The sequence below is a fragment of the Pteronotus mesoamericanus genome, unplaced genomic scaffold (genome assembly GCF_021234165.1).
Source record: "Pteronotus mesoamericanus isolate MK-2021 breed Mesoamerican mustached bat unplaced genomic scaffold, CSHL_Meso_final contig_20, whole genome shotgun sequence".
Lineage (NCBI taxonomy): Eukaryota > Metazoa > Chordata > Mammalia > Chiroptera > Mormoopidae > Pteronotus > Pteronotus mesoamericanus.
Window position 1 is genome coordinate 24364787 of NW_026555085.1, and position 12010 is coordinate 24376796.

General features: G+C 36.0%; 1 protein-coding gene across 16 annotated transcripts in view; it reads right to left on the reverse strand.

Moving 5' to 3' along the window:
- The window catches only part of DST (dystonin), a 427647-nt gene that overhangs the window by 211172 nt on the left and 204465 nt on the right, over positions 1-12010 (reverse strand). The window lies entirely within an intron of this gene.

Consider the following 12010-nt stretch of genomic DNA (forward strand, 5'->3'; position numbering starts at 1 on the left):
AGGTAATTTTCATATAAATAACTCATAAAAATAAGTAGAGCAATTATTGAATACATGTTTTAACACACTATATAAATATAAACCTGGACAACTACATGAAGTTACAATTTTTTTAATTTTTTATTTATTGATTAGAGAAAGAGAGAAGTAAAGAGGAAGAAACAGAAAGAGAGAAACATCGGTTTTTTGTTCCGCTTATTTATACATTCATTGGTTGCTTCTTGTATGAGCTGTGACCGGGGACTGAACCCACAACCTTGGCTTATCGGGCAACGCACTAACCAACTGAGCTACCCAGACAGGACTAGGGTTACAATTTTTAGAAATTACGGGCAACACCCTGACCTTCTTCATGACTCTTGATAAAGCAACTGTAGACAACTTAGCAAGAGAGGCAACTTTTTACCCCCTGGTTAGCCTTCCTACTCCCTGGGCCATAAGACCCAGGATGCCAGCAGCAAACACGCCACACATTCAAAATCCACAGGTATAAGCTGGGTGAAGGATATGATTTTTTTAACCTCCCATGAGTCCATAATTATTTCAAAATAATTTTTTCTTAATTCACATACATGAGGTTAGAAGACCTCTGTCCAAACCTTCCCCTGTACAACAGAAATCTTGCTGTGGTGCAAGGTTTTCAAAACCACATTATCACAAGCAAAAGTTAACCCTTGACCCATACTAGCTCCTTCTTCCACTCCACAAGCCTGATTTAAGCTTGTGATTTCAGAGCAAAAACCACCAAAGATTTCCCAAAACCTCTGTTCAGTGTGTCAAGTGGGGACATCTCCTGTAAACACTTGGCCTCCTCAACCCACACTCTCCCCACCCACATCCTGCTCCAGTCTCAGTACACGCCGAAGTCCACTTCCTATGTCGTTCTCACTCCGGGACAGCTAAAGATGGGGTGTGATTCTGAACACTTATTTCATGGGAAGACAATTTCACAACTTGCTTTGCCAGACTGAACTAAACCTCCCACATTGGGGAAATTTTCCAAAACGAGGTGTCATTTTTCTCCCTATTTATTCAACAATAAAGAAAATTAAGTTAGGCATGTTTATAAAAGGCAAATAATATTATGCCATCAAAACTTAGAAGAAGAGAAAGGGTGTTACAAGGAAAAAAGAGGTAGGAGGCCTGCATTTCAGCCTTGCTTCTGCCATGGTTCTGGCAAAGTAGTACCAGCTGCCTATACTCTTTAGGGCTCAAAATTTCTCATCAGCAAAATAAAAATTTGAAAACAAAAAGTCTCTGTTCAAACTAGAGAACAAAATTCTATGATCTGAAAATAAAATTTTCATCTTTTCAAAATTCATTGTGTCAATTGAAAAGAAAATATGTAAAATGAAATACTTCTCTTAAGGCTTTTGGCCTTATTACTTAAGAATTAGGGGGGATGTGCAGAAATAGACTAATCAACGTCTGTAATGCCTGAAAATGTTCCGAGGCATTGCTTGTCATGTAATACTGCCTATTTTTCCTGTCTTGGGTCATTATTATGAGGATCTATAAAAATAATGTATATTGAAAAGAATACATAAATATAAGACATTATCATTATTGTTTTATGGAAAACAAATGTCACCATTATTAACAATAAAAAACAAAAATACACAATACACACAGTAAGTTAATATTGGGTACCTGAGCCTGGGCAAGATCTTTTAAAATCTTGGCTTATTCCCCTCACCAAAAAGAATGAGATATAAGAGAGTGTTAATGAAAAATTACAAACTAACGCTATGTAGAAAGAGTGGTAGTGGATGAAATGAGAGGAAAAATGGGGTGGAGAAATAGATGAAATTTAGAAGGAAAGAAGCAATTAAATAGTTAAGCTGACATAGAACAGCTTTTTATTTTGTCCTCAGTCTGAGCCAGAGACATCTGGACTGGTAACTTTTCTTCACAAATGACTACACTAACTGCCAAGAGTCATACCCTTCCGTTTTCAATTTCTCATAAAATAGCCTTTCTTCTCATTTTGGATATTTTCTCCCTGTGGAACAAAAAACTGTCTGAATAAACAGAGCTAAAGGAGCAGATGAGCAAAGTAAAAGCACTTAGAGATACTTGGTGATTAAATTACAGAACGTGAATTACGTAATGAGAAAAAAAGCATCATTTTCTATATTTTCATGCAGTTCTACCAGAATTTTGCAGTGCTTTCTAAAATGTGTGTACTGAACTGCGCCCACAGCTTACCCCTAGAGGGCACCAATCTTTTGCTTAAGATGAGTATCCTAAAGAAAGGAAATAAAGTACTGCAGAAAAAAAATGGTGAGGGATGGAGGAAGATTCTAAACAGGGTGCTGGTGAGGGTGACAGAGGCAACCAGTATTTCAAATTTATTTTGGAGAGAGAATAGAAGAGATTATGCCAGGTCTGTATCATTTAAATGGCTTAACTCTAAAATTTTTATTGTGTTAACTTGTAATGTTTGGTTTTATGTGGGCTGAATCAAATTCAACTTTAAAGATAAGATCATTGCCTAGCTAGTTATTTAATGTTTAAGTCTTCCTTTTTCAAAAGCCTGACTTTATAGTGGTTGTTACTCCAGACAAATTTGACAGAAGTTTTACTTTCCACATTTAAACATACTGCTACCATACAGGGGCAGTTCAATTCAGGTCACTAAATATTTACTGAGCATCCCCTGGAGGCCAGGGAATAATTTAATTTCTAAGGGTACAAAGGTGAATAATAAGAAAGTGTCCCATCTTCAGGCTTGCAGTCTGACATGGCAGAAATTTAGAGACAGAATTTCGGTACAGAGTAAATACTCAGGACATGTTCAGGAGCCTCTGAGGAGCCTTAACTAACCTTGGAGTCGAAGAAGTCCTCCCAGCTAAGGTATGAAAATGTTCAAGGTGAAGGGAAGAACAAGAGCAACGGGAAAAGGCAAGGATTGCACGCACCTGTATGGGGAGTTCCAGGGAGGGAAAATAGTCCATGAAATCAATGAAATGAGAGGTGGAAGGTGAGGCAGGAAAGGTGGGCCAGGACATTTTTTACACATCATTGAAAAAAAGCTTAGACTTTTCCTAAGCAAAGAATCACTGAAGGCTTTTAAGCAGAATGAGAGCCTAGCATCTCTGACTAATATATAAACTTCCTTGTAAACTATTATCTTGAGCAAACCCAAACCACAATAAAGGCCCCTCAAAAAAAAAACCAAAAACACACTAGAGAGGGCATTCATGGGTAAAATGCATGCATCCCAGCACAGCCACAAGAAGGGAAATAACAGGAAGGATTCACAGTCCTCTCTTAAAGAAGTCCTACATCTAAAGGATACGGTATTATGGAAAATAACCAGCTTTCTTTAGAAAGGAGCATAAATAATAAAAGAAGGCTTGTCCCAAATGAGATCACCTCACTGCCTTGCACAAACTTGGGTAAAGAGAAAGGGGACAGTCAGCTTCACTGAAAATGAACACAATGATGTTCAATGCAATGTTTTTACTTCAAACAAATACACTCATAAAAAATAAGCTACAAACTTCTCCTGGCAGAGATCCTTAGAAGTTCTACTTCAAAAAAATAAATAAAAATAATCTATCAATATACCACCATTATCAATTATTGATAAGTAAATTGATGCTTTTAAAGTACACAGAAATGCTTAAAAATAACATATTCTCTTAGGTAGTTGTCTTATCTGAACAGTTTTGTTTATTATAAATTTATCTCACTACCATTTCTTTAAGAGTTGTGAAAGAATAAAAGCACAGCTCAAATTCTACCTAAATTACCATAAATTTTATACTGGTGCAGGTATGTATAATGGGACACATCTTTATGGGATGTACAATAATAAAAAGGTTTCATGCTTTGTTAGGCAATATGTTAAGTCATCATTAAGGGCAAATATTATTAACCTTTTTTACTGTTTTTTTTTAACTATAGAGATCTTTGTCATATATTTTAAGGTATCAATAAATAAAATAAAGAACAGTTTGAAACAAACTAATGTTGGCTCCAGGCAGTACAGATAACCTGTCTATGGCATATGGACCCAATTAGTTCTTTGACAAAGATGATTTCTCTCTTAAACTTTTAGGTTGATGATCTACAATCAAAAAAATTTTTTATATTACTGATAAAACTTCGATTTTTTACTTGAGGGCACTGTAGTCTCAACTCTTATGCCCAGGTTCATCATTGTCATAGGGACCTTTTTAAAAGGCCACTTCAAATTTAAAAATGTTAACAGCATGTAACCCCTTTCTATCATAACTTGTTTGGGATTTGGGGTGATTGGTTCTGGCCTGATTTGGTTTGGGTTTGAGTCCTTTACCTTTCTTGCCAGATTTTCCCTTTTGTCAGAGGGAAAACAGACAAACATCTATTTGTGCATGTGTTTTCCCTAATCCTGCAGATCTGTATAGACCTTGGTGTTGGGCATTTATAAATAATGGAACTGAAAGCGTAAAATAAATTCAGAAATCATTTACTTTGCATACTAATTTTTTTTGTACCTGGCCATTGTTTTTGGAGTTAATTTCTATTAAAGATGTGTTCTAGGCAGGCTTCATGCTAAAATGTCAAACAAATGAGCACTGATTTATAGAGACATCAGCATCATCCATTCCACGTCGTCTTTAAAAAACAAGGGGTGAAAAAGATTTTAGGTGAAACTAAAGGAAGTTTCTCGCCAGAATGTCACTGAGGGTGAAAATTCCCTGATAAATGACAGAAAGATACGGGTCTTACCTTCTTAAAATTCTTCAAATATCCTCCTAGCTCATTACTTATATAAATCTTTAAACTATTTATCACTTTGAAAGATCACGGTAAATACTACTCTACCAAGAGCATCAATAATAGCATAATGAAAAGAGAAAGAACAAGTAACTGGCGTTTTATGTTCACCCCTTTCCCATTCCTCTCACATTCTCACAGTCTGGGCAATGGAAAGAAAAACCGGGGGAATGTGGGCATTATAATCGCTTGACACTTCTCACAAATAGTTAATAATCTAGTCCATGAAATTTTGATATGAATATAAAAATGTAACTGTAGCAATATATAACAAGACATATAGTGACAATTGAGAATATTATTATAATAGCTGTCCTACATACTTACATACATGAGTATGTGCCAAGTGCTAAAAAACAAAACTAAATGTAAAAAGAGTCTATTTAACCTAGGCAATCTACACTGACAGCTCAAAGTCCTGTCCTTTACCATCAACATTTTAAACAGATTCCACTGTATTTTCAAATTCTAGTTTTTATTGAAAAAAAACTTGAAATAGACTTATGCATATTTTTAAATAAAAATCATGTAAGATTATTTTAAAGAATTTTTAATTGGCTTTATTTAAATTACAGGCATGACCAAAATTCACAACTAGTTTTTAAAAATGTGTATTTCCTCAATAAATCCCCACTAAAGATTCTCCGGTAAGGTCATACCAATGCCATAAGTCAGCATCAGAATAATTACTATAAATTAGAGATGCATTCAGGTAAATATACTCATTTCTTATATAAAAATAAAGACAACTTCATGGATGAAGCATGGATGAAGTCATTTGTCCCTTAATGCCAGGTCACTTTATCGGATTAATTTTCTTAACACCTATGTATTAACCATATTATCAACTTCAAAGATGGCACCACATGGCAGGGGAGGGGTGGAGATTAAAGGAAACAAGGCAGTGCAAGAGCGAGACAGGACTCCAGAGTAAGAGCCTATCAGACGGAGAAGGTAGCGGGAGGACCGTGGGCAACTGGTGAGTGGGGCGAGAAGAGTCCAAGAAAAGGGATATAGAGAAGTGACAAACAAAAATTTCAACTACTTTGCAATTCTGATTAAAGTGCTGGTTATGGCAAATTCTTACCGAATACTTCTGAGCTGAATCATCTCTTTTGGGGCTTTCATCAAATGCATTAATTATTAATGATTAATAGGTTGTCAATGCCTGACTTGTTACACAGTGATTCAACAATTAAGTGGCTACCTGGTCCCAAATAACAACTATTCTGTCTCCTTCTGGCACCCTTTAAAGTACCTTTTACAGCATAGATGCATATAAGGGAAAAGAAAAAGAGCTATACTCTCAACGCATACAAAAAAATCAAAGAACCAACTGAGACCTCAGAAACAACTGCACCTACTTGAGTTTAGCTCTCCCACTCCTCAACGGAACAGGGAGCCAGTTGCCGGGATGAATGTAATATGAGTCAAGCTCTAGGCTGGGGGAAAACCAGGTCCTCATAGAGAGAAAAGAGTGCTAGGCAAGTAATGAAATCCACCTGTGGATATAAGGCTCCAGGAGGAGTGGAGCTGGCCAGTATGGATATCTTCTGGTCACACCGCCAGGGACACTTCCTGGTGTCCCTTTCAGCTTTATTTGCCAGGGAAAGACACTACGAAGGACAGGCATGATGCAAACAGTTGCTTCATCTCTTTTTAAATCTCAAGGATGAAGGAAAATCTACAGGGTCTCTTATTAACATATTTTATAGTTTTAAGGCTTTTATAATATTCTAATACTTCATAAGCAGACTAATGCACTCTTCTTTAAACACAAGCCCATTTCCTCAAGTCCTTACAAATAAACAACTGAGAACAACTGGTTGTATCCCTCTTCATTAAACCTTTGAAATAACCCAGGATTATGGCCAAGGCAACTGTCACAAGGACATGAACACTGAAACTATTTTTAAAGACACCCCCAGATGATGAGATTCCACCGCCTCTGCTAGAATTTATGCTAATGATGAACACCTCTTCCTTGTTATTTTTTAACATTTTTTGTTGCCTTAAATTCAGATGACACTCCAAGTCCCCAGTATCATGATTTACATTTTCCAAAATAAAACCACTGTAAAACATACCTGGGAAACTCATATATTTGGATAGAATTATATATTCAGGTTAATCCACTGATAATTTTAAAAAATTTGACATGTTAAAAATTAATCTCTGCCACAGAATTACACCTTCTGTAGGAAGATTAAGACTTTCAAAGATGATACCAATTTTTTCAAAGTGATAACTTCTAAATGACATTATAATTTTGCCACATCTCCAAATTCTTATCTACTCCACAGAGGTCTGTGGACCACAAGTGCTCACCAGCTAGTCCTCCCAGCTGTACATGACTAGTCAGAAAAGATGCCACATTCATGTCTCATACTAAAGTTTACAATCTAAGCAGAAGCTACTTTGTCTCTAGCCCCTGTTACAAGCACCGTCTCTTTTAAGCTTATGTTCTTCCAAGAGTAGGCTTGAGCTAGGTCAACACCCAGCAAATCCACAGCCACATCTGTGAAGATGAACCACAGGACACAGCTGTGGGCATACTGCAAGACACATAGATCCCAGCACCCTAAGAGCCGAGTTTCATTTCTGATCCAAAAGGCTGAGAGAATTTGAAAAGAATCTCAGCTAAACAGATGAGGTCACATTTTCAAAACCACCACTGTCATATTCTCTGCTTGCATCTGTGGTATTCCTTCTACTCTTAATGCTGTTCTGTTTCATCTCATCCTCTGGCTGTTGAAGTCTTACTATTCCTTTAAGGTCAAATTTTAATGTCACCCGGGCTATGAGAGCTTCCCTCTTCTGCACTCCCATAGTCCTTGGTTTATACTAGGATACTAATTATCATTTTCCTTATAAAACTGTTTTATCTCTGAGGGGAAGCAGAATCTGCCACCCCAAAATATGCCTTTTTTAGATGCTACTTTAAGCTGGTTATTTTCAAAAAATGACTCATGAAAAATCTTTGACATTCCCCTATTGAGGTAAAACTGCCTAAAACTGCCTAAAACTTCCTCTGAGGCGCCTTAACTAACCTTGTTTAGTTAAAGAATTCATAGAGAGAATCTGCTCCAGGAAAGAAGGTATTTTCACAGATAACTATATTTTAGTATGAACAACGTGTAATATGGAGGAAGCAGCAAGGTGCTTGAGTCCAAGCCCTCTCTGTGTCCCATTGACAAAGGTGGCCCAACAAACATTTGTTCACCAAACATGTACTTCTCCATCTCCAGGTAAACTGCCTTCCTGCCCTTTGAAGTTTCAAACCACAACCTTCCCCTTTTCTTCTTAGCTCAGGATGGCATACAAGCCTTAACTACAGAGCTGTCCTTGGTCTCATATTCTTATGGAACCACTGTGTCTATGTACATATGCAACAAATTTGGTCATTTTCTCCTGTTAATCTGTGTCATGTTAATTTGATTATTAGTCCAGCCAGAGGAATTTTAAAAAGTGGGACGAAAATTACTTTTTCTCCCCAACTTGTCCACGATGTACATAATAAGCCACTTAAAAAACCGGGCCCTGTCTCAAGTTCTCATTGAAAATACCTCATGTTTTGCATAGTACCTTTTAGACAGTAGATATTCAAAGAAGGTTTGTTCAATAAATAAAAGATTAGTCATCTGCGACCTTAGCCATGCCCCCATCTGTGGGCCCTTGAGTGCCCACTCAGTGACTAACACACAGAGGCGATATGTTCAATTCTGCATGCCAACCCTTCTAAGTATTTCCCCTTATCCGTCTAAATTAGTTTGGTGAATGGCCGACAGGAAGGTGTTCAGGTAAATCAAATTTCAAGTCTTAATAATGGACCTGGAAACAAAATATTTTCAATAGAAACAGATATATAGGTTAATGAAATGAACACAGAATCCAGAAATAGACCCACACATTTAAGAACTCGTTTTTGACAAAAGAACAAAGGCAATTCATTAGAGAAGGGACCGCCCTTTTAACAAATAGTGCTAGAAAACCGAGTATGTATGTGCAAAAGGATTCATATGAACCTTTTCCTGAAAATGGATCACAGACCTAATGTAAGGGCTAAAACAATACAATTGCTAGGTGAAAACATAGAGTAAATCTTTGTGACCTTGGGTTAGGCAAATATTTCTTGTATGTGACACCAAAAGCATAAGTGATGACAGAAAACCCAATAATAAAAGGGCATATAAACCAATTTAAAAATAGGGAAAGATATGAAAATGCATTTCATGAAAAAAGATACACAAATGTCCAAAAAGCTCAGAAAAGAGGCTCAAAATCACTAGTCATTAAAGAAATGCAAAGCAAAACCACAAGACAGCATTTCATACCTACTAGGACAGCCAAAATAAAAAAGACAGACAATAACAAGTATTAGCAAGGATTTAAAGAAACTGGAACCCTCACACATTGCAAGTGGAAATATAATGTGGTTCAACCACTTTGGGAAAGAGTGGCAGTTTTATTAAAATGTTAAACTGGACTTACCATATGACCCAGCAATTCTACTAGATAAATATCCAAAAGAAATAAAAGCATATGTTCATACAAATACTTACATGTTTATGTTTATAGCATCATTGTTCATAATAACAAACCATAGAAAAAGTCCAAATGCCAACCAACTGTTAAGTGAATAAATAAAATGTGATCTGTCCTCAGAATAAAATATTTGACAATAAAAAGGAATAAAGATAGAGACCTGCACAGATGAACCTCTAAAACATTACGCTGAGTGGAAGAAACCAGACAAAAAGAACACATAGTATATAATTACATTTATGTGAAATATCCAGAAAAGACAAATCTATTAAGATAGAAAGTTAATGAGTAGTTGCCTGGGGTTGGGGGCAGGGAGAGATAAGGGAAACAGGGCAAATGGGTGCAAGGTTTCTTTCAGAGGTGATGGAGATATTCCAAAATCAGACCATGATAATAGATGCACAGTTCTGTAAATTAACTAAAAACTGTTCAATTATACACCTAAAACAAGTGAATTTTGAAATGTTCAAGCCATATTTCAATAAAGGCATTCTTAAAACTATTTTAATCACACTCCCTTTGAAAGAGAGTAGCAGTAATGTTTGCACGTGGGAAATATTTATGCTCGTCACAATTCAAGAATTAATAATACTGTCCAAATATAAGACAGGATGTTAGGCTGTTCTAATATTGGTCAAAGGAGGAGGGCAAAGAGGGAAAAATTGAAACAACTGTAATAAAATAACAACAAAAATTTTTTTTAAAAATAGTTTCAAAGATAATCAATTGATACTTAATTTAAAAGAACCAATAATACCTCTAATAAAGCTGGAAAAGCCGGCAATGTCAATATTAAACCTTTAATCTAGACCAAAATAGAGATGTATTAAGAAGATAAAAAGCAAATGGAGTTTTCATATTTAAAGGATTACCAAGTGACCTCATCAGGAAACAGATCCAATATGATTGAAGAAATATCTTCTCAGCTTTACATCAAAATTACTTACTGAACTCTTATCTGAAATGGCATTTGCAATGGGTATATCTTTCATGACCACATCTTGACTCAAAGAGCATTATCACAGAAATAAAACTTTGTCTAACTAGTAAAGCAATATACTAAACTGAACTTTTCAAATATTTTGTTAAATAAATCAGAAAAGCAGCTATGGCATAATATTATATAAATAGAACCATAGCTGGTCTTACATATAGGAAAAGAAAGCACCTTTCCAAATGGATTCAGGGAAAGAAAAAAGGCTATATTCTTCACCACTAAAGTAAATAGTCAAAACTTTATCCTAAATACATACAAAGCCTCCCCCTGAAACAAAGGTAGGCAAACCTCTACTGTGAAGAGCCAGAGAGCAAATAGTTCTGGGCTTTACGGTTCATATGGTGTGACAACTGGTAAATGGATGAGAGTGGCTGAGTTTGATACTTTTCACTTATGGACATTGAATTTTGAATTTGATATAATTTCTGTGTGTCCCAAAATATTCTTCTTCTTTTTATTTGTTTTCAATTCTTTAAAAACTTAAAAACAAATCTTAGTTCATGGGCTATAAGTACGAAAAGAGAGGCTGAAGCAAAATTTGGCTCTGAGGCCATAGGTAGTTATAGATCTCCGCCCCTAACCCCAACACCTCAGGGTTCTTGGTGAAATGCAAATACCCTTGAGAATAGCAGCACAGTAGCCTAATCCTTCCTTCTCACCTGGAAAGGGGATGAATTACCCCATTGCTTTCCCTTGCTAAATAGCAAAGTGAAAGTGGAGAGACTTAAGTTTTTATAAAATAGCATCATCTTGGTTATTTTTCTGATAACAACAGCAATACCTATTCTTTGTAGAAAAACTGCAAAAAAGGTGAAGGAGTTATCTTACAATGCAGGTAAAATAAAACCATTGTAAAGAGAAGTAAACAGGTAAATAGCTCAACGCATAAAAAGGTAGGGAGGTGAAAGGTAGGTAGATAATATAAACAGAGTTGAGATCATACTATTAATAACCGTCCCCAAGCTCTTGATACCTGGTAACAATACTCATTTTCTGCCTTCAACTCGATAGATCAGTCATATACTTTACAGTAATCCTTTATCCCCTAGAAACATAATTGACATCACAGTAACCAACATAACTTATGCATCTCAGAATGGTCTTACACACTAATAAAAGATAATAATAGTATTAATAAAAATAAAAACTCCAAAGGTAAGAACTTAAAGAAAGCATGCTAGAAAAAAAAAATGTATGGCCCTGGATGGGTGACTCAGTTGGCTGGAGTATCATTCTGTGCACCAAAATGCTGTGGGTTCAATTCCCCGTCAGGGCACATACATAGGTTGTAGGTTAGATCCCCAGGAGGCAACCCACCAATCAATGTTTCTTTCTCACATAGGTGTTTCTTTCACTCTCTCCCTTCACTTCTCTCTCTCTCTCAAATCAATTAACATAGCCTCAGGTGAGGAATAACTAACTAACTAACTAAATAAATAAATAAAACGCTATCGCATGAAAATGAAATAAATGGGAGTATTTGAGTGACAAGAAGTTTTGTTTTGTTTTTTAAAACGGAGACAAAATAGTTTTTTCAGATATTTAAGAGCTACTATATGTGTCATATCATTCTGGAGGACTGTCTCAAGGTAAGTGGGTAGGAGTTCCAGTAAGCAAATTCTAGATTATGAATTGTAACTTCATTACAAGTCAAGTCAACCAAAATATTAAGTTGTCCATATATAAGAAAAATCAATGACC